At 39.6% G+C, this 27,932-nt stretch overlaps 1 protein-coding gene and 1 long non-coding RNA gene across 3 annotated transcripts in view; one reads left to right on the forward strand and one right to left on the reverse strand.

Moving 5' to 3' along the window:
- The window catches only part of TENM3 (teneurin transmembrane protein 3), a 1,264,289-nt gene that overhangs the window by 475,976 nt on the left and 760,381 nt on the right, over positions 1-27,932 (forward strand). The gene's annotated exons all lie outside the window — the stretch shown is intronic.
- On the reverse strand, positions 12,416-22,535 carry LOC309378061. Its single transcript, XR_014171820.1, has 3 exons — positions 22,365-22,535; positions 15,611-16,006; positions 12,416-12,458 (listed from the first exon to the last, which is right to left on the reverse strand). It is a non-coding gene; the product is annotated as an uncharacterized lncRNA (long non-coding RNA).

Consider the following 27,932-nt stretch of genomic DNA (forward strand, 5'->3'; position numbering starts at 1 on the left):
CACCTGCTGGTTGACTGTTCATGATCCTGGGTTAAGGATCCCCCTATGACGTACATCAAATGGGCATGACCCACCTAGATCACCGCTTTGGGTGGTGCTATGGCCCATCAGCCTCTGTCTGGGCATCAGGACACAAGCACCTTCTGCCTCAACCCCATTAATGGGGTACCCCACTTCCTTGGAAGGATGGGTTGTAGCTTTCGACCCATCCCACTCTGCCTTGACTAGGGATCCAACCCAATGCCATATCTGCCACCTGAGCCAACAGTGGAAACAGGTCATTTTAAAAAAATATTTTTCATGGCTTTCAGTTTCTTTTTCCAAACTATTGACAACACCAAAATGTATATTTCCAGCTTCAGAAATGTATATTTCCTGGCTCATAAATATGAGACTTAGGGCCTCAAATAGATGGTAAGCTTTACCATTCCAAATTATTTTCCACTTTGAGCTGGGGAAAAATTCCCCTACCACCCACTTACCCAGACTTCTTTCCACCAATCACCTATCAATTTTCCAAGCCCCCCAACCATTTCCCCTTTAACTATGCTTATAGATCTGCAGCTAATAAGGCAATAGCAAGCCGGGGGTAGGGAGAGGGAGAAAGAGAGCAAAAAAGGAGGTCTCATTTCCCCTCTCCTCTGCAAGTGTAATGATGCATTCAGAACAAAAGTAGAGACTTCTGAGATTGCAGTATCATCCTGTTTTTCTCTAATAGCCACAACAACCAGCATACTTACTGTTCATTTTACACTTTCTGTTCTTATGTCAAGGACTGAAATCCTGATAAGTCTCTAAAGGCATACAGGAAACACCTAGAGTTGCACAGCTCATGGGTTCTGCAAGTATGACCAGCTATCTGTGTATGTTACAAGATCTATCAGTGACATCTCCATTGCTTCACTGCACCAGATGTTTTCAGTTCTCCAAGGTGTTTGGGAGTATGGTGTGTTGAGTATGGTCTTGGGGCCACATCAGGCTTCACCTGATGGACTAAGGCCCCTGAGTGAGTAGACAGTGCTTTATTTCCTAGATTTATTCCTTTGTTTCCAAGGACCAGCAGAGATGGAAGTTGGTGATAACACTGTGGCTGTTTTGTGATCACCTACACAGTTTCTCAATTTTTGTGATTTTTATAATTAAAAAAAAAAAATCAAAGGGGAGTAACTCTTCACCTTGTTTCTCCTTCAGTTTTCCTCTTATATTTTAGTTTGTAAACACATAGGGACACTATGCATAAGCCATGGAGACAGAACAGTCCTTACTGGTTACCAATAACTCTTACAAAAATACTTCAGCTTTTGATACTGATGTTACCTGTCATTTAAATAATGTTAAGTAAAAAAAAATCCAGACATCTCTGATAAATCAATTTCAGACAGAAAAATGCAAATACAATTGTGAATTCTTTCTAAGAGACATCAGAAATTGTTTTTTAGGTCTTCAACTATCCTTTTATTTTGAGAACTAAAAGGCACATTTTCCATTCTTCTGTTCCTTTTATATTTTAGGAATGTTACGTGCTTGTACAGTGTCTGTGCTTGAACTTGGAATGAAAAACTTTTGATCGTCACTAAAAAGGTCTAATGGTTGAGTCCTTGAATGCAAAACTTCTGATGAAAATAAACTTCAAGGTCTCAGAGTGCTCTTATCAGATCAACTGCTATGAATAAGGCTCAGGTCCCAAGTAGGTTGCATAAATCTTACCTGTGGGTATTAAGCTTTTCAATCACCCAGTCAAGCCAAAAAATATTTTTGTTGTTTTTCTTTAACGGGGTTAGTGCAAAGCGTAATACCCACAGGCATGCAATATTTTTTTTGAAGGTGATTATAATTCAATACCAGCTTTGCATCACGGATAAAAGTATGCTAGTGACTGAAATCCTTAGTGGTTTATTGCACTTGCAGTTCTTCAGTTGCCCAAATGGTAAAATAGTATATCCAATCAGATCAGTTGCAGATTAAATTATTCTAGACTGAAGGCAAGCTTCTACCTCCTTGGCCAAAATGAATTACATATATATGCTCTATAATCATAATACTGCAATTTTTAATGCAATCCTTTAAGGTTTTATGCCTAATTTATTTTTAATTGCACACTGTAGAATGCATTGTTGCCCAGTGAAACAGAAGGTTTAATTTACTCCTTCAATGTTGAAATGCCAGAATTGAGGTACTCCTTTTTCTACAGAGTTTGAAATAAAATGTCATGCTTTTCCAATATGCTTATGATGATGTATTGTCTTGTAGTCATTTCACTGTATGTGCAAAATCCACATTTTATAGTCTTCGCAATGTGGTTGTGAGGTAAAGTCTTAAGAAATTTGTTTGAAGAGATAAATCTTGTGAAAGCTTAACAGAAAAATAAGAGGTCATGAACAACAGAGGATATGAACACATACTCAAGGCTGACCAGGGCCGGCCCAACACAGTTTGGCACCTGAATCAGACAGCAAAATAGTTGAACAGATTACACAAGAAACCAACCAAACCATGTCCGTTAATTTATTTTACTATAGAAACGACTCTTCAAAATCTAGGTGCTACCTTCCATGCCTTCTCATTAGAGGTTTAGCTATTGTGTCTCTTCTGCTTAAATAGAAGGCAGGCTTTCACTTTTACACATTTTCTTTGCTTCATTTGTGTCATTGAGAGCCAGTGTGGTGTAGTGGTTAAAGCAGTAGACTCGTAATCTGGTGTACTGGGTTCGCGTCCCCGCTCCTCCACATGCAGCTGCTGGGTGACCTTGGGCTAGTCACACTTCTCTGAAGTCTCTCAGCCTTACTTACCTCACAGAGTGTTTGTTGTGGTGAGGAAGGGAAAGGAGATTGTTAGCCGCTTTGAGAATCCTTAGTGTAGTAATCAAAACTCCCTTCTCCTTCTCCTTCTCCTTCTCCTTCTCCTTCTCCTTCTCCTCCTCCTCCTCCTTCTCCTTCTCCTTCTCCTCCTCCTTCTCCTTCTCCTTCTCCTTCTCCTCCTCCTCCTCCTCCTCCTCCTCCTCCTCCTCCTCCTCCTCCTCCTTCTCCTTCACAGCAAAGAAGAAAAATAATGCAAGACAGGAGAGGATAAAAACGTATGTGCACACAATGTGCACATTATCAGGGTATTGACTAGATAACCTTTGATATCCCTTCCAACCTTATAATTGTTACATTCTTCCAGATATCCAGGATATCAGCTTCACACCCATACAGTAATGTATGATGCATACTTTGGATACCTAGTTCAAGCAAATATCAATTAGAAAGGTGTCCTATGCACAAGAAGCTGGCATAAAGCAAAACAGTATAAGATAAGCCAACATAAACATGCATCAGATCCAAACGTTATTCAACAGCAGGACCTGGCGGAAATAAAACAATCCTTTAAAACAGTGTTTTATGCCAGGTTGCCAGGTCATGTGGCTAAGATCAATAGGCTTAAGCCTAAGTCCAACCACCACCACACCCTTCAAATGCCCCTTCTGGTGGACACACAGGCTGAGATGGGATGAGGAAGCTGCACTGTCATATCTTTGGATGAGCCAGGTTGGGGACTTCACATCTGCTGAGATGGAAATCGGCTCACCCCAGTGGATTATGCCATAGGATTGCCCCCTTAGGGTCTTCTGTTGCCCCCATCAAGAATCAGGTCATGCCAACTCAAGGAGGAAATAATAGTCACACATTCCTTAGTACCATTATCATAATTTCAGTATTCAAGTTATTCAAGTAATTTCAGTATTCAAGTTTCAGTATTCAAGTTACTCAATCTCTTCTTGCCCTTTGCCTTATAAAAACATCATTAGCAAATAATAATATGTTATCTATTATTATTAGCTTTGAAAAGCAATACTTTTCATTTTTTTAAAAAAAACTGTCCTAGCAAAGATTTAGTAACAGGAACCGTAGTGCAGTATCATATTTTTACAAGATATATTAGAAAATGTTTTCTAGTATTTATAAGGGGTTTATCATAAATAATAAAACTACACTATAATTGTCATAATCCATTGCAAAGTATTTTTGTTGTGAACTGTTCTTTTAGTTTTTTTATTGCTTATACAGGGATGGTATAATTTTGAAAATTCACACAAGGTCCCCCCATCATTAATGTAAATTAACTAGATTCATCTGAATTTTATTCTTGCTCTAGTGCTTCCCATCCTAAATTCTTAGGAAAGAACTTCTATGATGATTTATAAGCAGTAATATAGGGGAATTCATTTAGACAGATTTAATTAGCATGCCACCACACTTTGCATATTTTGATAGTGCTTCATAAACTACTACCTTCTTGCAATTTCCATCTAAGATTATTAACTTCTGTCCTCCGTTTCAAATACTCAAAAAATAAAATATCACCAGCTCTTTTCTATGACTGTTACAATCATGTAAAACAAATAAAGCAGCATATTGTTAGATGTTATAAATAACTATAACCACGTGCACTGCAAAGGAAATATATTTCTCACACCTCATTACCTCTGTCACACTCAGAAAACAAAACGTTGTCCTACTTATTTGTTGCACCAGCAAACACATAATTTTTAAACTATCAACTATTGATGGTTGTGAACATTATCTGAGCCCAGTGGTGGAGAATGTATGTTTCTGGGATAATATTCTACCTTTCATTGTCCTATCCAGATCATCTGACAGATAGTTAGTTAGTCTGGATGTATTTATTACATTATATGTTTATTACATTGTACATTTCTATGTCCTGTTTCAGCCATTCCATTCTATTTTCCTCCCCCACCCAGTTGTCATGGTTTCTTTATGTCTCCCAAGCCTTATTAGGGCATTCCCCTTCACATATTAAAATGATGTGAGGAAGGTGAACAGATTGCACTTCTGTCCCCGCCCCCTCCATGTGCCTTTCACTTCCTGTAAGGATAACTTCTGCAGCAGGGAGTCTTCTGTTAGTGTGTAAGCTTCCTGCATGATCTTCCATGGTTCTAAATTACATAGAAAGCTATACATTGCATTTCACTCTTACAACGCATGAGCAGTGGATGGACCAGGCAACAAGAACATGACAGAGGGGCCAGGGGTATGAAGTGGAAGTCCAGTCTCCCCACCTCTATGCAGCTGTAATCACATGAGGGAGGATACTTGAATAGGGCCTCAGTTTCTCAGCAGTCGATGTCACTAAGATATCATGGGGCTGCTTGGAGGTTGTTCTTCCTCTTGAAGTTTTTCCTCTAAGATTTTTGTACTTATGCATACCACATTGGTGCCTCAAGTCTGCCAGTACCTCTCTCTTATTTGTTTGTTTGTGGTGTTTGCTACATGAGCATAGACACTAGGAAGAGTTTGGCAAGCATTAGTTTTAATATACAGCTATCATTGACCTTATTCAAGATATCATGGTTTGTAAAGTTGTCTAAAAGTTTTATTCTGCTATGATAAGCAAAACTTAACTTGAACTTGGAACGTCTGTAAACGTTTTGGGTATTATCAGTAATATGTTAAGTCAAAGACAAAGGAACGGATAAATTCCTGAGCCCAATTATATTTGAATAATTACCTTTTTTCAAATAAACAGAAGACTTTCAGGATCTTTACAAGAATCACTTCCTGCTGGGAAAATGTCAATCATATTTTTCACAGATGTTTGTTTTATTTCTTCTACTTAAGTGTACTTATTCCAGTCTCAACAATAATTAAAATGAGCAGTGTGAAAAATAGCAATCCTACTCTGAGTTCAATGAGACTTAGAACCAAGTAAGTGTGCGTAAGATTGCATCTTAAAGCACATAAACTCATCAAACATTGCTTTGCACAAAACTGCTACTCCTGATCACACAGAGCATGAATCTGAGAGTCCAAGTTCATTTTCTGGCATCCTCTGTTGAAATGATCTCTAGCAGCAGAGCCACAAAAGACCTCTATAGTGGTACCTGGGGTTAAGAACTTAATTCGTTCTGGAGGTCCATTCTTAACCTGAAACTGTTCAAAACGTGAGGTACCACTTTAGCTAATGAGGCCTCCCCCCGCCGCCACTGCCCTGTCGCCATGTGATTTCCATTCTCATCCTGAGGTAAAGTTCACAACCCGAGGTACTACTTCCAGGTTAGCAGAGTCTGTAACCTGAAGTGTCTGTAACCCGAGGTGTCAGTAACCCAAGGTACCATTGTACTTGAGGCATTGAAGAACACAGGAAAGGCTATATACTTCTGAGATAGACTAACTGCTTATATCCTTAACTGTGATTGTTCTCATCCACTGCTGTATCAGAGAATACCTCTTCCTCTAATAACTAAATACATGTTTCCGTGTTCAACTAACCTGCAATATGGTACTGGTAGCATGTTTTTGTTATGTGCTTTAAGTCATTTAAGTCTTTTATTCCCTACCCTTCAGTGTATGCATGTAGCATACCACTAAACTATTTTCACACAAACCATTGTAAAGTACATTGAGCATTTGTGGTACTTGAAAATGTGGTTAATGCAGGATATAATGTGGAAAATAAATCAAAGGTGGTTTCTAACGAATGCAGGCCTTACATTTCTATTACAGATTTAAGTTTGTAAAAAATGCCCTCAATATATTAATTTTTACCTCCATGCGTCTTTTTCATAGTATGCTTTGGGCAGGGATCAGATGCACCACTGAGTTCCTGATCAAGAACTCCCTAGTACAGTCAGTTCCTGCTTTCAGCAGAGATCTTCCTGGAGTTCACGCTAGGCTTCAAAGCAGGAAAAGGGAGAACAGGGAGTACACAAACAGTGCACTACCAATTATTGTCAGGCCCTGCCCACCTGTCAAAATGGTCCATTGTAGGTAGAGTAACTCAGAATCCTGACTGTTGTCCGGAACCTATTCCCCATGCTCACTGCCAACAGCTTTTTGTGGGATAGTCCCAGCACTGAGTAAAGACGCCAGAGATTGAACCTCAAATACATATCTACATATCTCTGTCCACACCATTCCATTAACATCAATATACAAGAGGTGAAGTGGGATTATAATATGCAATGGCAATGCCACCCTCTCCAACCCAGGTTAGCAAACATTGCCATTAAACATGAATGGTGTCCCATGGAAACATGGGAAAGTTGCTTCAATATCCAATATTAGATGATGTAAGAATGGGCCCTCAGTGTTCTTGTAAAGAGACTTCTAGAACATATTCAAGGCCTTACCCCAATTCTTGACATTCACAGTTTTATTGTAATTTAAATTTATGAATGACTGTGTGTGTGTGTGTGTTTGTGTGAGTGACAACAGATGAGTGACAACAGATGAGATACAACCAGACTACAAATCCCTCAATACTGATTATTCCCATTCCCCCAGTAATTGGAACAGGTCAGTGCTTAAATTAAGTCCTGAAATAGATTTTCCTTTCTTTTAGCTGTGAATGTAGCCTGAACACCTATCAACCTGGACAATATGCTATATATCCTTGGCAGAGACTGCTCTGTAGACGAGTGTCATATATATCTCCTTTTCTAGTACATAAAGAATGACAGTATAACAGAAAGAAATTGTACAAGGGAGTGAAGACAGCTCTTTAACTGGAGATGCCTAAGCAAATCCATTAATATCCCACCTGACATATTTCAGAGCCGAGGCATGTCATCAAAAACAGGTAACAGAACTGAGCAGTAGTTCAAATTAGGCTGCAGAGCTATGATACTGACTTCTTCCTGTGCCACTTCCATTTGCAGGAGTAAAGGCCAAGGTATTGAGGGAGAGGAGAACATGGACAGTAAATAATTTCTGCCCATTCAGAGGGCTGTGCAGAGGAACACAGGGGTGACATTTTACTTTCCATAAAAGGAAAAGTATAGCTCTTATTCAATTTTCTGGATTCTTTTCAGATCAAATTAGCGCTAAGAAGTATTTGGTTCATTTGTTATTGGAAGAGACCGTACCAACTTAGTCAAGCAAGAAAATTACCTCAAAAGCTTACAAGATTTATAATGCTTAGAAAAGAAAACAAAAAAAGGCAATTCGAAACCTAATGAGACATTTTAGGCCTCATTTACATCTGTAACCTGACCCATTTCTGCAAAGTGGTAATTTGGTAATTTACATACTAAAAGCTAGGTATTTATTCATCCTTAACCAAAAAGATGATGAGATTACTAATACTATAGCACAATTAACATTACCTTACACTCTATTATCACTTATACAAGACGACAACTAGATATGTTTCTATTAACACATTCTATTAAAATTTAGTATTACACCAAACATTTAATGACAGAAATATAAAATCTCTTCTGTTATCAGTGACTGATACAGCATTAGATTAATAGTATCTTTGAAAGAAAGGTAGCAACTATTCAAAAAAAAAAAAGGAAATCCGGCTGTACAATGCAGTCTGTTGGTGGCACCGAGTTAAAGTACTGTCATAGTAGAATCAAAACACTTGATTTTGCAGATAAAAACATTTTGTCCTAAATGATAAAAATTGCTGATGTTTCCCTGTGCATGCTTTTGCAATAGGATGCCATCTATGCAGTCTTGTTTGCCATAGCTATCATGCCCCACTGAAACACTGAAAAAATGTATTTCCCTTCATCTTATGAATTTGCTATTATTGAAAATAATATAGGAAGCAAGTATAAACAGGCAATGAATATGCAGTTATTTCAGCAACACATATTTAGGCTTTGTTACAGCAACAGGTTCCTGAGACAAGGTAGTTGTTCCTAAGGCTTCACAGAAAAGCTGAGACTCAGGGTCATGCAGACATTACAGAGAACACTTCCAGATATAAGGGGCAGCAAGGGAGAAAGGGAACCTCTGAACCAGCAGGAGGCCTTAGGGCAGCTGCAGATGTTGGAACTTGAGAAACAAAATGTTAAAGGGTGTGTCAAGATATAAGGCTAGGAAAATAAGGTGTGGCACAAGGCCAAGGAAGGTTTAGAAGGAATGGAAAGGATGCTTGTAAAAGGGTGATAGTGGCAACCTGAATAGGGGTGGAACATAAGAAAGTCCAAGAAAAACGTTGCTTTGTGCCAGATCTGCTTGGTGATCACATCACTGTATCAGGAGAATGTATCAGTAACAGAAGATAGCTTTTGAGCAAAGACTAGCTGGTTTGTCTGGAACACATTGAACTTGAGATGACAAGTCAGAGATGAAGTCAGAGGAGTAGTGTAGGCACTGGGAGGATACAACATGTTCCAGGAGTATGGAGATAAAAAGAAGGGGAAACTGGGCAATAGTTGCATTGAAAGGATGGGTCGTGGGATGATTTTTTAAAATAGAAAATTGGAAAATGCAGAAGGGAAAGCAAGAAACCAGGACCTTTGGCAGTTGCTGGAGTTATCAAGGTCAGTGGGGGAGAGCTGCTGCTTGAGGCCAGATATCACTCTCCAAATATTACTCTTTCACCTGGGCAAATGCAGGTATTCCTGCTCTTCCAACATTTTTTGGAGTTCCCAAAGAGACAGGGGGTGGGGTGCAGTTTGAAATTAGAACAGAAAAGTCAGTCCCCAAGGACTGTCTTTTCAGTTTTTTCAGTTATAAAGCAAGACTTTTCATGCAACAAAACATCTATAATCTTCATAGAGAAAATGAGGGAGATATTTAAGGAGGTCTTAAGTCACAACTAAATTATTTCTTTCCTAATTTGGTTCTGATCAGACATCTTTATTTTAGCTAATTTGTATTTCTTGCTTATTTTTATTGCAAAGTACTCTGAGCATTTTATTAAAGGGCAACATAATAAATAGCTGCAATAAACAAATATACCTAAACTAAATGCAATGAGGTAGAGAAACAATAGTTAAGGCATATGCACTAGTCAGAAGTATATTGTTTTAAGCAAATAAATGTTCTAATATTCTAACCTTTATGGATTAAGTGTTTTTCAAGACATGTTTCAGAGTGAAATCTTTTTTTAAAAAAAAAATCAATTTTAAATTTTATAGCCCTTTTATCTTCTGAAGTGAATATTCTGTACTACATACTAGTCTGCCCTGAATCTTCCCTGAGAGCTGAGTGCTCATAATTTTTCAAAGGGTATGATTTCTTCACTCTCATTTTTTAGCTAAGTTGTACTTTATATATTTCAACCTGTGGTGTGGAAACTGCTTTTTCATAGCTTCATCCAATGTTGAAGGCCACCACCGCACAGGGATGCCAGTTTTGCATATCCTTCCCAAAATATGTACAAACTGGTCCTACCTGCCCACGTGGTGCCAAAACATTACTTTAGGGAATACACTTCAACCAGGAGTTCCCCAAGTAGAAGACCACCTACTGGAATTTTAGTGGATGGTGGTGTTGTATTATGTAAATGCCCAGTTTCCACCTCCCACCTCCTTCAACATCTTCAATTCAGTAGAACCCTAACCTGGCTTCAAGTTCAGAAGAAGTGGCAAGGATTGCTCCTGGCTTTTATTAACTTTGGCTGGAGGGGATGGGCTGGCCTCAAGGGAGTTTGGGTCTATGCCCAACTAAAACCACATAGAGACCACCATCCAAGTGATGCCTCAAGATGCTCATGAGCACCTTCAGTTTCCTGTTTTCCTTTATTTATGTATTTCCAGGATTTTCTATCTGCCTTTTGCTAAACAAAACATATTAAGTGCTTTGGTCAAATTACAAGCAGGTGTTTACCAGGTGCTGCAGTGCAAGACAGTCAAATGAAAATTCCATTGTTAAAGCTTTAGCCAAGAGGAAGAATTCCTATTCAGCCCCTGCCCCATGGCAACTTGAGGGTGGGCAAGCACTGAGGTGCCTGGTAACTGTGTCAGGAGATGGGTTCCTACATTTAAGTGGCAAATCAGCACTCACTCCCACTGGTCAGGTGTGCTGCTGGCCAGGTGTGCACCCTCACTACATCTCCTAATCATTGTTCAAATGGCTGTCTACTTATATAAACTCTAAATTTACCTATTTGCACTCAATTACATTTAAATACTTTATTTGCCAATCAGCAATCTCTTCTTAGAGTGTTAATTATTTTGTGTTGAAGATTGCTTCTAAAATTTCTTTGATGTGATCTTTACCATGAATGAATCCCTGACAGATTACATATAAACAGACCATCTTGAGCAATACACTTCTTAGGTGTAGCTAATGGTTTTAGCCATGTTCTTTTTGGTCGCCTTTATTAAACCTGGCGAATTCAGGAGAAATCCACAAAGCATTACATTATCAGCATAACATGAAACAGTTGCAGGTAATCAATAAATATATATACTTTATGTGCTCTAAAATGTAAGGAACATGATTTCTCAAAAGCACACTTAAAAGGGCTATTCATGCTGTTTTTCATTGATTTTTTTCTCTCTTGGTACAAGTCACAGTGTGCATTCTGTGTGCTATTACAAAGACAAATTCTGGACTTTAAAAGATGAATGCTGATAGTGGAAAGAAAGCCTAAACAGAAGGCAGTATTGGTCAAACTTCTAGAGGCTAATTAAATTCATCTGTTACACCAAGATATTGGGGATAATTATAAATGTTGGGATGGATCTAGACTTCCAGGGAATGGAAGTCTGATATCTGGACACTCTTGTTGGCTGAAAAGAGAAGAGAATATTTCCCTTCCACTTCCCCCAAAATCTGCTCCAGACAGTTGGGGAACCTTCCAGAACGATGTGAGAGGTGGTGCTGGACACTGCAATCTTCATCAAAGGCTATTATTCATGTGCCTCACTCAAAGGAAGTATGAAGTATAGTTGCACAAGAATGGGCATTTTCAGTGGTCATGCCCTTGTCTGTGAAATGTTCTCCCTGGGGAAGCACACCTGGCACCATCATTATTAGTTTTAAGGGACCAAACTAAGACTTTTCTATTCACTCAGGCCTTGGGTAACTAAGCTGATTTCCATGGTGTAGTGATCATATTTTAGTGGGGTAGCTAGGCATAGTCCTTATTATGTCACTGTATGAGTATTTTAGGTACCGTATTTTGCTACAGGTAGGTAGCCGTGTTGGTCTGCCGTAGTCGAAACAAAATTTTAAAAAATCCTTCCAGTAGCACCTTAGAGACCAACTAAGTTTGTTATTGGTATGAGCTTTCATGTGCATGCACACTTCATTAGGTGTCGTTTACCTATTTGTAATAATAGCAGTAAAAATACTAATATTTATCATTAAGTGCACACTAGGTAAGAAAAGTACAGTCGTACCTTGAAAATCGAATGGCATGCATGGCATCATGTCATGGTCATGATGACAGGGAGAGTTAGAGATTACTCAAAACAGAAAGTACAGAAAGAATGGAAAATCTTTAAAGAGTATCTGGAAAAGTATTATAATAATAAACACTTCCTGGCAGAAATAGAATGATCCTTGTAAAATAACAAATATGTTTTCTGATATCTGAGGAAAACAAAGAAAGCAATACAACAATTTGGAACTGTGTGTGAAGAAATAGTAGGAATAATAACACAATGAGTCTAATCGGAAGTCAAATGTGTTTGTTTTGTTTTCTTCTTTTCTTTTTTTTTCTTTTCTTTTTGTACCTCTTTCTTTGGTCTTTTCCTCTTGGACCTGCTAAGAAAGAGATAAAGAGATAAAAGTTAAATATGAAAACTCGAGTAAGTTAAAAGTGATGTTTTGTAATTTTTCAATTATTGTTCATTTATTGTTTAAGTTGGTCAATTGTAATGAACTGATGTAGTAGTTACTGCGGGGGTGTGTGTTATTTTTGAACTCTAAATAAAGTATGAATTTTATTATTATTATTATTTAAAAAAGAAAGTCAACCGGAATCTGTTCCAGAAGTCCATTTGACTTCCAAAACGTTCAGGAACCAAGGCGCGGCTTCCTGCAGCCAATCAGAAGCCATGGAAGTGACGACGGACGTTCGGGTTCCAAAGAACGTTCGCAAACCGGAACAATCACTTCCGGGTTTGCAGCGTTCAGGAGCCAAAACGTTCATCTTGCAAGGCGTTCGACTTCCAAGGTACGACTATAGCTTGTTCCTTCTTAGTGGAAAGCTGAAGGGAGAGGAGACAGTTTGGCGAAAATGTAGCAAAGTCTGTAGTATGATGAGATGTTAATTTGTATTATCATCACCCTGTGGAACACAGGTCAGTCAGTGATAACCCAGTCATTTATTCCATCGAGAAGTTGTTAAAAATTAGTATATTGTCCATTGTCTTTTGTCAGCTTCGGTCTTGAACAAATAAATATATTTTCTTGTGCATGCGGTGCCAATAGCAATGCTCAAGTTCCTTTATAGGGCTGCAATCCAACACTCTGGTTTCTGGCTGGAATCCAACACTCCCTTACTTCAGAGTAAATCCCACTAGAACTTGCTGTGACTAATATCTAAGTAAACATGTATGGGATTATCGATTGGCATTATTTCTTAAAGGGTTTTTATTTCTGTGGCAAACCCTTCAACACTACAGCTCCTTGCAACAGCCACAAGACAGTGGAGAAGAAGTGTGTTATGGTGGGTGGAATATTATGGAACTCTCGTTATAAAGAAATGGTACCCTACAGTGTGATTTGCATCATGCTGTGTGAGCCGCCTACACTTTTCAGCAGTTGGTTCTGCGTCTGTAATTTATTGCTCCAGAAGCCATTATAATAACACAAGAAATGCCTCAGCAAGTGCGGAGGGAAGGACACATCACAGTCAGATTGTAATGACTATTTAGACTATTTAAACTCACTCAGCTTGTTCTGCATTAGAAAAACAAGCCCTATTAAATTACTTATTTTATACATTTTATTTGGCATTCTGGCTTCATTGTAGTCGAGATTAAACACCTTATTACACTTTTGAAGAGAGAAGCTTATGAAAATAATTGCCCAGAAATTACTGTGTTAAGTGTAAAAACTGTTGGGTAGAAATCTGATTTTAAAAAAAAACCAAAAACCCTAAAAACTTGTAGATTTCTGCTGGGCAAATATACTAGGTTTCTTAGAAGGAAATGTCTGTCCCATTTCAACAGAGTGCTATCAGAGTACAAGAACAATGTGGGAGGCAGCCCTTACGAGTTATAAGCTCAACCTGATTGGCATTAGGCATAAGGTACAAAGGCTATGGGTTGCCTTTCATTGGTTGGAGAGATCCTTGTGTCTCACTGGTCAGCTACTGCCCACCTTAAGCAGGGCAGCCCCTGGTCAATAAGGTGCCACCCAGCCAGTGTCTGCCTGTTTCAATGTGTCCTTGGAGCTCAGAGTATCATTTGGCAAACAGACCAAACCACTGCACCAGGCAACAAAGAAAATAAACATACCCTCTTGCACCTAGTAAGCTGGAATATCAGGACAATATGTCCTGGCTTCTCTGCTGGCCTGCTGCAGGTTAACAACTCACAGAAGCTGGCCATCATTAATCGTGAGCTGGAAACACTCAACATTGATTTTGCCACTTTACGGGAGATCAGACTCACTTTGAATGGCAGTCTCTGAGAGAAGAACTGCACCTTCTTCTAGCAAGGAGAGCATCCAGAAGAACCAAATATTCATGGTGTAGGCTTCGCAGTGAGGAACCACTGACCAAGGGCTCAGCCACCTCCAATCCAGTTAACATCTTGAATGTGCTCCCACTATGTGCTTGGACATACAGATCAAGGACCTGTTCTAGAAGGAACCAGACCAGGCTCATTCTTGGTTCATCCTTGGATGCCTTCCCTATAAAGAAGGGTGTGAAACAGAAATGTGTTCTTGTCCCAACTCATTTTAGCGTATTCTTCTCTCTATTAATCTCATATATCTTCAGCTTGACTGAAGACGGTGTGTACTTCCATTCAAGGAGTGATGTTGGTCTGTTCAACCTGGCATGTCTCCATGGCATGTTGTGAGATGTTGTTTGCAAATGACACGTCTACAAAGATTCATTAATCATTTTGCCCAAGCCTTCATGGAGTTCGGCCTCACCATCAGCCTGACGAAGACCAACGTCTTGTATCAGGGCATCACCAGCACTCCGCACATTGGCATTGGTGACCACATGCTTGAGGTGGTAGACAAGTTTGTTTACCCAGGCTCCACCATCAACAACAACCTTTCCATTGACACTGACCTGGACAAGTGTATTGGTAAGGCAGCTACAGCAATGGCTCACCTCTCCAAAAGGTTATGAGAGAACAAGGAGAAGGAAGGGGGAAGTTCAAGGGGGAAGACACAAACTGACAGTTTAAGCTCAGACTCAGAGGGAGGGCCACCAGAAATAGCCCATCCCATGATACGTAGGTGTGCAAGAAGTAATGAGAGGTGTGAACAGGAAAGGAAGTGAAAGTGGGGCTTTAAATGTGGGAAAAGGAAGGGGTGGAACTCAGACTCTGCAACAGCTAATTTGGAAGCAGATGCTGAGTGACTGAGCTCCAGAGTGATTTGTGTGTTTTGAGCAATAAACCTGAGTTAATTACTGCCGGAGTTGTCTTGCTTCTGTGGGAGAGAACCAACCATTACATAGGCAATATTTAACAGTTGATGGTGACATGACAAAAGAAACAATTGGCCATGGTTTACCACTCAGAAGTAAAGGAATATGTTTATTTTGCTGAGGTATTACAGCTCCGTCAGAGGCAAGTGGGAAAAGTGCATTGGTGATCAAATCAGATCCTTAACACTGAAGTGCCTGCCTCTGCTATGCAGCCCCTGCTAACAAGCTAATGAAATTTCCTCTCCTTATGGTACAAGATGGTGCCGCCTTCTATTCTGTGTAAAAAAACAAACAAAACAACCTCAGCTGGATTGACAGTTGAATCTTTCTTCAACACTGGCAGCAGTCCTCCTCTGATTGCAACCAGCTCAGGGGGCACAGGACAGACTGTGTGGCACTTCGGTGCTCTGGTGTCTTGCTGTTTCTCCCCAGGCCTCAGCATCTTCTTCCAAAAGCGCCTTCTTCACTCTGTCTAATGATAGGTCCAGCCCTGTCCAGCCTGTGCTTCTATAGCTACAGAGACCAAGAGGAAGTGAGGAAATGCCAATTTTTCATTGGGTGAGTTTTCGTATGATGGCTTTTCATGCCACTGTGCTGATGTCCTGCTTGTGGACGTTGCCCAAGAATCTAGTTTGACCATTGCGTGAACAGAATGTTGGAACTGATAGGCTCTTCTTACATTCTTATGACTGAAATGCTGGCATTAAAAAAAAGGTTTACTGTCTGTAAAAAAATGATATTACTGTCTGTATTATCATTGAATGTTTGCACAAGATGAGAAAAAATATTCAGGTTACTTCAGATAATACTGTTTTAAAAAACACTCTTGATAATGTCTTTTTTCTCTTTCACCAGCTTATCAGACTACTCTTCTATAATGCTGATTAAAATTGCAATCAGCTTCCTAGCCATCTAGGTATCTTAAGAGATAAAGCAATATTTTCTATCAATTAAGTTCATTTCTGAAAATGTGTAAGACTTCTCTGTGAATCTTTGATAAGAGCAAAATTTATTTGGAAGCTAAACTAACATTTCCTTCTTCAGTTATTTGCCACCTGCCCCTAAAATCATATGCAAGGGTTAAAGCGAACAGCACCGTAAAAAATTAACAGCCCATGTTGGCTCTGTCTCTTGTAGCATGTGTATGTACATACTGTTAAATTTCTGCTGGTTTTGTTTGTTTTTCTCTAGTCTATTTCTGGTGGCTTAGTCAGCTTTTCTCTCTATTTTTCCATCTCTGTTCTTGATCCAGTATAAATCCCAGTCCAAACAGTGCTGGTGTAATTTCAGTGGCAGAATTCTTAAAGCTACAGTTCTTGTACATTAGGACTTTTCTCTTTTACCAGTTTTATTTTATGTTCCCATCACTTTTGGGTTCCATCATAATGACAGTTCTTTCCTCTTTCAGGGAAAAAGAACAACCACAAATCTGCAGCCTTAAATATTCCAGACTGTAAGCTTACCTGTTGTCTGTACTATTTCTATTGCTCTTCATTCACCAAACTCATTCCTGTCACATCTTTGAATGGCTCTAGTCTTTCTCTTGGCCACTTCTGTGTTCCATTTATCTTCCCCACACTTTCTTCTACAAGTGTGGTCACTATGTGAGCTTCATAGTATGTCTTCTTCTTAGAATACTCCTTTCCAGAGCATGCCTATTCCCTTGTGACAGCATGTAGCTATACCAGCCAGATTCCAAAAAGCTACTTTAGGCATCTTTTGTCTTGTCACCTCTCTCCCTCTCTCTTTTGAATAACACACAATATCACAAATGACTGCAGGTATTTTAGGCATGCCCCCTGAGATGTTTCCCCTTTCCCCCTTTTTTTTTCAATGATAGACTCCTGTGTTGTATCACAACCTGTAAATAGCTTCCTTAAAATGTCTGGTGCTCATGGGATAGGAACATAGAACAATACATGAAGAACAAACCACCCCACAACTCACATGTTCTGAGGACTTCTGTAACTATAGTCTTTTTCATATAGCCTCTTTTTCTCCACTATTGACACACTTGTACCAGAGACGAGTAGGAGAAATGTGAGGTGTCTTTGGGATGTGTATAGAATCCAGCCCACCCCTTGCCACTGTGTTCCACTGTACAATGCATGAATAACTTTCACTGACTAAATACATATGAGTCTTGTGTACAGACCTGACATCCTCCCTAACCTGCAGAGCCTAGAGGTTTCTTGTGTTGTCTGTGTGTATTTTATAAACAGAAGAGTCCAGCATCCTGTTTTAACAGTGGCTGCCCAGCTGCTAATGGAAAACTTGTGAGCAGGATCTGAATACAATAACAACTGGCATTCAGAGGCTTACTCCTTTCAGTACTAAAGACAGTACAGCCTAGACATTTGTATAATCCTCTTTTAAAGCTCTCCAAGTTGGTGAGAGATGTGGTAATTACCACCTTGTGGTGGCAAACTCCATAGTTTAACTACGTGCTGTGCAAAGAAGTACTTAATTTTCTCTGTCCTGATTCTTCCAGCATCCTGCTTCACTGAATGATCCCAGTTTTTGGCACCATCACAGAAGGAATAGAACTTTTGTCTCTCAGCTTTTACATATCACACGTAATTTTATATATCTCTGTCATGTCAAAGCTCACTTGGCTTTTATCTTATCTTTAAAAAAATCCCCAAATTGTGTCCCTTTCCTCAAAGGGAAGTTGTTCTAGCCTCTTGATCATATTGGTTACCCTTTTTTGAGCTGCACAATGTCATTTCTGAAGTAAGACGAGCTGTAGCTATATGCTTGTTGACAGTCTCAAAGAACTGTAAAAGGTTCATGAGACAGAACTTGTCTTTGCAGAAGCCATTACATATCTAAACAAAAACTTTAATAAGTACAATTGTGTTTTGTTTTTTGTTTTGTTTTATATACTGGGGACTTTCCCCATAGCAATCCAAATAGACTCCCAATCATGCAAGATTGCTGTATTAGCTGGGAAATTAAAAGGGGGGCGGAACCTAATTGAAATGGCATAGTACAGTGATTTGCACACCCAGATTTCTGTTCTACAACATTCTGCCCCACCCCACTTCACCTAAGTAATCAAAGAGGTAACTTTGCAGCAGATACGGTGCACTATTAATATTTTTATGTAATTAAGAAGTAACAGTAGATAATAGTAGATAACGGTAGATAATAATAGTGTCATCTTGACTCTATTAAACTCACACAATTCTAGCCCACTCAGTCCCAGTGACTTATGAAGAGGTTAGGAATTTAAAAACAGCAACAATGCTAATAGAGAGAGCCAATTAAAGTACCATTACCAAAAAGACAAGATTCTGAACCCTTTATAGTTATAAAAAGAATTGTGAAAATAGCAACTATATATTAAGGTTTGCTTTGACAGGAAAAAAAAATGTTTGCAGAGCTGTACTCTTTGGTGGTAGTCATTTCCTTACAATTTCTCAGTCAATCCGTGAACTTTTCTGTTACATCAAAGTATATTTCCAACTGGGCATTAAAATCTACTTAAACCACAGCAGCTCTTGCTCGGTGTGGGCACCACCTCCACCGTATCTATCAATTGATATTAACTTCTCCCACTGAGTTTATCTGCGCTGTAAACGCATAATAAATCTGTGAAATGTGACACTTCAGCATTGGGCTTTTTTCCCTTTGCCTTCTGACAGTTCTTTCCCTTTGTATCTCTGGACTATAGAAAGTTAGATTCATAAATCTGAAAGGGTCCACAAGGTAATCCAGCTGAAACCTCTGCCTGAGTGCAAGTACAGTTTTGCCCTGTGCCCCTCACCTTTAAACTTGATACACTGAAGACCATTATGCAGTTTGGAATGCACTATAGAAGAAGCAGGGTGTCCCCAGTTCTGATCTGCCTGTGAGTAAGGATGGATGGAATATTTTTTGTTTCATTTCACTGAGAGCCAGTGTGGTGTAGTGGTTAAGAGCAGTAGACTTGTAATCTGGTGAACCGGGTTCGCGTCTCCACTCCTCCACATGCAGCTGCTGGGTGACCTTGGGCTAGGCACACTTCTCTGAAGTCTCTCAGAAGCCTCACAGAGTGTTTGTTGTGGGGGAAGAAGGGAAAGGAGAATGTTAGCTGCTTTAAGACTCCTTCGGGTAGTGATAAAGCGGGATATCAAATCCAAACTTCTTCTTTTTTCAGAGTTGAATGATTTAGAACTTGGGTCAAATAGCCACCCCCCTTTTTTGAAACCATTCATCTTTCACAAAGGTGGGGTATATTCAGCAGCTTTCAGGCAGAGAAGGGAGGTGAATTTTGCAAAATATTCATATTACTTTAAGCTCAAATATTAAGTTGGTGAGGGTTTTTCCAAGTGTCAGCTTGGGCATAATGGGGGCAGCCATCCTGCAGAATGTCTCCTGAAAACAATCCTACATTGCCATGCTGTATTGTTCCCTAGGAGCTTCGCCTCCCACAGAGGACCTATGAGGATCATCCACCCTCAGAGACTGACCGAGTCAATCACTTTCCAGAGTGCCCTAGGGGATATCCAGGCTGATATGACTGGCTGTCCTTCTAGAAGCTATGGTTGACTTAAGGAATATCTGAATGGATAAGGCCCCTGACACAGATAAGACTGAGACACTGTTAGTGGGTGGTTCCCTAGACTGGATGGATGGGTAGTACCTTGCTCTTTATGGAGTTCCTTCTGAAGGAATGGGTACATAGCTTGTGGGTACTTCTGGATCCTCTGCTGTTGCTCGAGGCTTGGGTAGCCTCAGTGTGGCAGAGTGCCTTCCATTAGCTTTGACTGGTGGCCCAGCTGCGCCCCTATCTGGACAAGGATAGCCTAATTTCTGTCGTCTATGCTCTGGGTAACCTCCAGGCTAGATTACTGCAACATGTTCTATATGGAGCTGTCTCTCGACAGTTCAGAAACTTCAGCTGGTGCAGAATTTGATGGCCAGGTTGCTCACTGCGGAAAGAAAGTTTGAACATATTGCACCAATTCTGCCCCAAGGACACTGGCTGTCAATTAGTTTCTGGGTCCAATTCAAAGTGCTGGTTTTGACCTATAAAGCTTTAACTGGCTGAGTACTGCTATACCTCAAGGAATGCCTCTCTCCATATGAACCTACCCGGACCATTCTGAGGCCCTTCTTTGTGTGCCTCCTCCATGAGAGGTGCAGAGGGTGGCAACACAAGTACAGGCCTTTTATGCAGTGTCTCCCCCTTTGGGAAATGTTCTCACAAGGGAGGGAGAGAATGCTTAACCTTGTATGCCCTTTTAAATGTGTTTGTGGAGGCGGGGTTACTGGTTTGTTTTTGTTCTTATTTTTATTATGCATTTTGTCATTTTATTTTGTCTTTTTATGCTGTGAACTGCCTTGAGATCTTCGGATGAAGGGCGCTAAACTAAATGATCAATTAATTAATCAATCAAATTGTTCACCTCTCTGTGTGCAGGCACACACATACACATCAGACTCTGAAAATCTCACAAATATAAAAAATTCACAGGTCTGAATGGCTGAAGTATTTAAAAGAGTTTAATAGAGTTTATATTATGTGTCCAGAGAAGTTTGGCTCACATTACTTTCCATTAAACATCTTGTTTGGGTTTATAAATCTATTTATGTACAGAAGAAGTGATAACAGAAGTTTCTGTTATGTAGCAATAGTAATAAAAAAGGGAGATAAAACATAGAAAAACCAGTCTAGCAATTATTCTAAGAATAAGAACTATTTGTTAAGACATTTATGCAAATCAGATATCTGCTTCTCATTAGACAGAAATGGTTCACCATTTTGTTACAGATGGATAATTGCCCTCACAGCTAAAATGACATTATAAAGTGAGGCTGCAGGTCAGTTTTTATCCCTGTCACAATGTTTTCCTATCAACCTAAAATTTAATTTTAGACATTTGCATTTCATTTCCCCCTTCCTGGCAAAAATGAGTAAACATGTTTAAAAATTAATGGATATTTTAACACAGGTCATCTGGCTTCTGACTGACAAGTGGCAAAGAGATATGGAAAGGAGAGGAAAATGATCAATTTTGCTTCAATTCTGAAGGCTAGATGACAGATTTCCCCCCCGTTCCCTTGGATGGCATTCATGTGACAAAGTAAAGTGGGTAGATTGGTTTCTGTTGGAATGAATTACAATTTATTCCTGTGATGCGTCCTAACATGATATATTTAAAGACTGACATTTGCAGTAGGCACTGCCCAACTCTAACACTAAACTTGCCGGGTTTTCTGTGGACCCAATGTTGCAGAATTTATCAGGGTCACAGCCTTGAATCAGGGCTTGAACTGAACTCCAAAACCTCCATGCTATAGATGATATTATTGATACAATGGAGTTATACATATCCAGCACTACATAGCATCAGGATGTTAATGGACTGAATGGGTAGGATGTGGCTTGCTCTGAAGATGCAGGTTGAGGACACTTCTGGATTCAACACTGTTTCGTGAGGCTCAAGTGGCCTCTGTGGCATCAGCTTTGGCTGGTGGCCTAGCTGCACCCCTGTCTGGAGAGGGATAACTTAACTTATATTGTCTATGCTCTTCTAACCTCTAGGTTAGATTACTGCAATGTGCTATGGTTTAGAAACTGCACCTGGTGCAAAATTCAGCAGGCAGGCTGTTCGCTGGGGTAAGGAAGTCTGAGGACATAACACCAGTTTTGGCGATGGCTACCGATTAGTTTCCAGGATCAATTCAAAGTATTGGTTTTGACCCATAAAGATCTAATATGCAGCTCAGGAGAGCAGTACCGCAGTATCTCCTCACATGAACTAATCCAGACCTTGCAATCTTCATTTGAAGCCCTTCTCCCTGAGCCCTTCCATGGGATGTCCAAACAAAAGCAGTTTTAGGGTGGCATGACCAATGCAGCAACACTGGGAACCAAGTGTCATGGACGAGGAGTCAGCTTCACCTGCTGAACAGCAGCCTGAAGGGGGAGAAGGTGGAGTGACTCCACCTGCAACTGATCAGCCTTCAAGAACACAGAGAAGGCACTAACGCGAACCAGCTGGCTTCAGTTTTCTTAAGCAGAACTTCCAGCAGCAGTCAGGTGCTGGTAACAACACTTGTAGTACCTGGCTCTATCTTGCTGCTTCCTGCTTATTTTGAATCTTCAGCCTCTGATCATCAGATTCCCTGATCCCTAGACTGTCTGACCACATGAGTTGCTGTTTTCCCAACCTTAGGACTGGACCTGACTCTCCTTCCAGGCAAGTACACCTCAGAGACTCTTCTGGTTGGCTGGCCTCCCACTCCACTGAGCTCTACACACTGTTGCTTAGCAATGAGACTATGACACCGCACTGCAGGGAGCACCACAACAATGATGCAGAACAAAGCACAAGAGGCCAAATTTTAGCATTGTACAGGGCACTGCTGAAATTTGAGAGCCCAAAGTCCCCCACTGGTTCAGGGGGTGGCAGTATTAGAATGGGCCTTTTCAATGGTGGTTCCTCACTTGTGGAATGCTTTCTTAAGGGAGGCTCCATCTTTATCTGCTTTTCGGCATCAGGCAAAAATATGTCTTTATACATGGGCTTTTGGCCCTTAGTTTGAAGAATTTTAAAGTACAGTATCTGAGGCCTCTTTTGGTGAAGCAGAATCTGCTAGACCTGTATTTTATTTGTAGAGATGTGTGTCTGTGTTTGCTTTTTTAGTTTTTTATTGGTTGTGTTTATTGTAATTGGATTTATTATTTTATTATTTCTATTTATATTTCTGCGGCTAGAGGGTGGCACTGACTAACTACTGTTCAGACCCTTGGTTTATGGAATGTGAAGTCCTACAGGATTATTGGCTTGTTCTCCTGTTGGTGAACATTGCCTGATGGATTGTGATGCAAGATAGGATTTTCTCTGTGGCAGCACCCCAGTTATGGAGCTCCCTCTGGCAATATGGCTGGCCTCATCACTGATGAGTTTCAGAAGTCAACTTGAGTCTTAAGAACAGGCATTTGGGTAAGGTTTGTAAGTTGAATGTGGTGGCTTTGGAATGTGTTGCTATGGAATTAGTTTCATAGTGTGACTTTGTGCTTTAATTAACGCTTTGGTTGGTTTTTAGACCATTGTTTTTATTGCCTTGTTCACCATCTTGGGATGAAGGATGGTCCAGAAATATACATAATTTAAAAGTAAATGAAGGAGGAGACTTGGAAAGTTCCAGCATGAGGAAGGCATTGGAATGCAATGGCTTCATATTTTATAAAACTATAGAAGTATCTATAAGCATAATCATGTATAACACCATAGTAGCTCTTTGATATGCATCAGTCTCATAATCACACAATTATTATGTGTGCTTTAACTACAAGCCTCAGCTAGAGTGTCCTTTTGTAATCTTTGTATGCAAAAATGAAGCTTTCAAAAACAACCTTAACAATTATCAGTGTTCACTGTTTTCTGTTCTACATCAAAATTATTTTTGCACAATGGAATGTGAAACTGCAAAAAGGAAGTGTAAATTATCCCTTGATGTTTTCTAAGTAGTGATGGGTGGAATTGTGGGAGATAGTTTGCTCTGATGGAGGAGATAATTATTAGTTACTATAACTAAGAAACCATGGATACTTTTTCAATATGACAGTTACAGAAACAGCAATTGACCACTGAACTCCTCTACAAAATTGATCTAGCTAAAGGATTAGAGGCTGTATAGACAGTGTGCGGGTTCAGGTGTAACACTAATCCATAGTTATGAGAATCAGCTGCAGCAAGCCTTGGGCCAGCACACTATCCTCTCCTACAGTGCAGGTAGGAGGAGGAATTTGGAACCTTTCACTACTGCATCAGCCAAACCCAGACAAATTGTACATTATCTTATATGTGATTAGTTGATGCAAGCCAAACTATAGTTTATGAAGCTAGTTTGCGTCAACCAACCACACTTAGCATTAACCACAGTTTAGGGCTAAATCAGCATACTTAATATTTACACCACTTATATGTCACAAAAACTAAAAGGATACAAGTGTGCATAAAACTGTGTTTACTAATGTGTATGTATGGACATCAGTAACTGTCCAACAGTTTGACTTTACCCCCAAAGGCACACGCTTCCATTGTCTCCAGAGATAAACAGATGCCAACAGCAACAATGATGTATAGGTGTGCAAAATTGCAAGTTAATATTACTGTAATTTAAACAGAAATCTAATACATACCTCATAGTGGGGGAGACTGTGTCCATGGGTGATTCCAAACAGGCATGTACTGTATTGTATGATGAGTGCAGAATCCACGTTATATACCGGTAATTGGCATCAAAATGCAACCTCTCTTTATCCACCTCAATTTAATCTAGATTTACCTTTTCTGTGAAACAACTGGGTCCCCGCCCCACCGCAAAAAAACCCCCACTAGTATTTGCAATATCTGAATGAGCCATTTTCAATATTACATTCCCATCTAGATTGCCCTCTGGGTACACTGAGTACACTGCCCGGGTTCCCACTGTTGATGGTCACCTGGAACGCCCTGCTCTCTTGTCTAATGGATTTTTATTTTTAAACCAGACTGAGATTGCACAGCTCTTGAAACAGAAGATGCCTTCACAGATGCTCCAAGTGTCTCTATTTTCCAGGGACGTCTCTGATTTAGAGAAGCCGTCCTGGTTTCTGATTTGAACATGGAATGTCTTGCTTTTTCTTAGGATGTCCCTATTTTCATCGGAGAAATGTTGGAGGGTATGTCCTCAAGGACTGTCCTCTGTAAAGTAGGACACATGACCACTCTAATGCTAAACTAAGATAGAAGCAGATTAAAAATAAAAAACCAACTTTCTCATCATGGCTAAACTGGGAGGGGAAGCCTGTGTGACCCCAATGTTCACTGAGCCTTGTTCTTGTAATGTTGAAGCATGCCTTAATGTTGCATCCAAATGCAGCCAGTACCAGAAAATAAGCCTGTCCTCCTGCCATCCTTTTCCCTCTGATTTAATTCTTTAGCTTCACTGTGCTTCTGAGATTTCCCTCCTGTACAAATAATCCCTCCTGGTCATCTCCTTCCATCATTCCTTAGATCAGGTCTTGGAGTGTAAACAGTAGTTTCGGGTGCGTTCCCATGAGTAGATTTGCTTTTGGAGAGGTCTCCAGCATAGCCACTTGAAACAGAGGCCTCCCGAACCAACAGATCTCATCTCCTAGTGACTTCTTGGAAAGGGTCAAGCGTCCTCCCTGGAATATTTGTATCATCTTATTCAGGCCTGACTAAATGTCAAAAGGTTTGCTGGAGCAAATGGAAAGATTCAGCTAAAAATGATTCTTCTGTAAAGAGTAACACACAGGTTCAATAATAAAACTTTCAGTATAAGAAGCTTAGCCCTCTTTCTCTGCCAGTCTTAAAAAGATACTGCCACCTGCTCTTATCTGAATAGCCACCAATAACTGTCAGTTCCATTTCACTTTTTTGTGCCTTGCCAGAGAACACAATAGTCTTCTTTTGTGTTTCTTCATTTATCTCAGAGTGCTTAGAGTATTCATTTGATGTGCTGAGTATGATAAAGCAGTTACAGATGGATTATCAGGTGATACACTTCCTTCAAGTGATAATGCAATTTAAAATGGGGGCAGAGCTCTGGGTATTTTGTTGCAAAAAAGAGAGAAGGATATTAATTGACAGGAAAAGGTATAGAAGCTGGTGGGGAGGGGGGTAGAATAATAAAAAAGTGACTTTCTCTTGTGACACTGTAGAGAGATGTCTCTGGAATAATTTTGCCACTGTGGCACATTTGAGATGTAAGAAACATTAACAATGAGGAGGGCTTTAGGTGAAGATCACTCTGCATCGTAGATGGCATTATCTGCTGATTTAGCTGGGCTGAAAACTGCTGAAAAAATAATCCTTTTTGTGCCCTTGTCAGAGGCTTGGGCCTGAAGTAATAGAAAATCAGCTTTACCTGAGTCAGATAATCATTACAAAATGAATTTCATTCTTCACTCGCTCAAAGTAGTAATTGGGAGAAAAATGTTTGATGGGGATGATGAATATTATTTTAAGTTAAAGCTTACTTAAGATATGCGTATAAAATACTAGGTGCTACTAATAATTAAGCTATTCTGTGTACCTGTAAATTATCTGCCTTGATTGAAAAAGAGATGATTACTTAAAATGGATCTTTTTATCTTTTAAATCCCCCACCCCACCCCCAAATCTTACTGTTTCTCCTTTTCCTTAGCATTCACAAGAGGCATTCAGTTAATCATACCGAGGTCTCTCCCTTAGCACTGTAGTAGCTGATTACCCAGCAGGAGGTGCAGTTCCAGCAGGGTAAGTCAGAATGGTGTTGCCAGTTCCCTGGAGAGGGACATCCTGGAAAAATACCAAGGTTGAGAACTGTCATATTCACAGCAGTAGGTGCATTTTCCTCAGAAATTAATGGAGCAAGCTGGGCAAAAAAAAAATGTTTTTAAACTACATCTTCCCTAGAGTAAGATGCAAATTCAAAGCCCCTTTTGAAGCACTGGAATGAAAGTTGAAGATAAGACTTTTTAGGGTTTTTTGACATTGATAATATAGGCAACTCCAGCAGTACGAATATTAAATTGAAATGGAAGATAAGTGGGGCAGATGTTGCTCAAAATACAATCATAACTCTTCTGAGAGCTAGATTGAAGTATTCACGAAATTTTACAGGCATAAAACATAACTAGGGTTTGATAAAATGAAATGAAAGCTGTCAGGACCATTAAAATATGGACAAAGACATGATACCTCAAAACTACTCTCAGGACTCCTTTATGCCTGAGAGATCAAAACTGTCCCAAAACATTTCTCTGTAAGAAAACCACAGCATAGCTAGATAAATCCCCAACTTTGAGTATAGACTCCATTGCAGATCGTGACCATGATGATGGCAATAATAGCTCAACAAACTCACTTTCTTCCCCTACTAATTCAGACAAGTTTAGACCACTACAGGAAAACATCTTTCATAAGCCTCTACAATCTGAGTTTTGAGGATTGATAAGTTTAGTGTCCATTGGAAATGGTTTCTACAACACTTGGAATAAGGAGATTCATAGATTTTAGGGTCAAAAGGGTCCAGTGAGATTAAGTGGTGTGACCTACATTGCAGAGGCCAACTTAATCTCTTCCATTTATTACTTTCTCAAACCCAGTACATCCTATTTGCTAAGGTATGGCTTTTAAAGTGGCGCCTAAACTTTGCAGAAAATCCACTGTTATGATTACAGTAATAATAAAGTAACAGTTTGATCTATTTGTTAATCATCCTTGCTTTTTTGAAAGTGTGCTTTATTTCTAATGTGAATTTGTTCACCAAGCCATTGGTTATATTTTGTATTCTTTCTGAATTTTAAAACACATATCACAGCTGTTGTATTGTCATTAGAAATAAATAAATACTATACAACAAAGATTAAGGTAAGGCTGAGCAGATCATAAAGGTACCGTTCTTTTGATGGCAGTACTTTTAGCTTTTAGCTCAGCTTTATCTTAATCTTTGTTGCATAATATTTTTATGTATAGAAGAAAACAAGTTTCTGAAGTTTTTAAGGTTCTATTTGTCCACCCCCCCCAAAAAAAACAACAACAACCATGCATAGCAATTATCCAATTGTGATCCAAGCTTTTCAGGCACCAGAGAACTTCATCCACACCTTACACTTAAAGCACTATTATACCACT

The sequence above is a fragment of the Podarcis melisellensis genome (genome assembly GCF_964234715.1).
Source record: "Podarcis melisellensis genome assembly, chromosome: 9".
Taxonomy (NCBI): Eukaryota; Metazoa; Chordata; class Lepidosauria; order Squamata; family Lacertidae; genus Podarcis; species Podarcis melisellensis.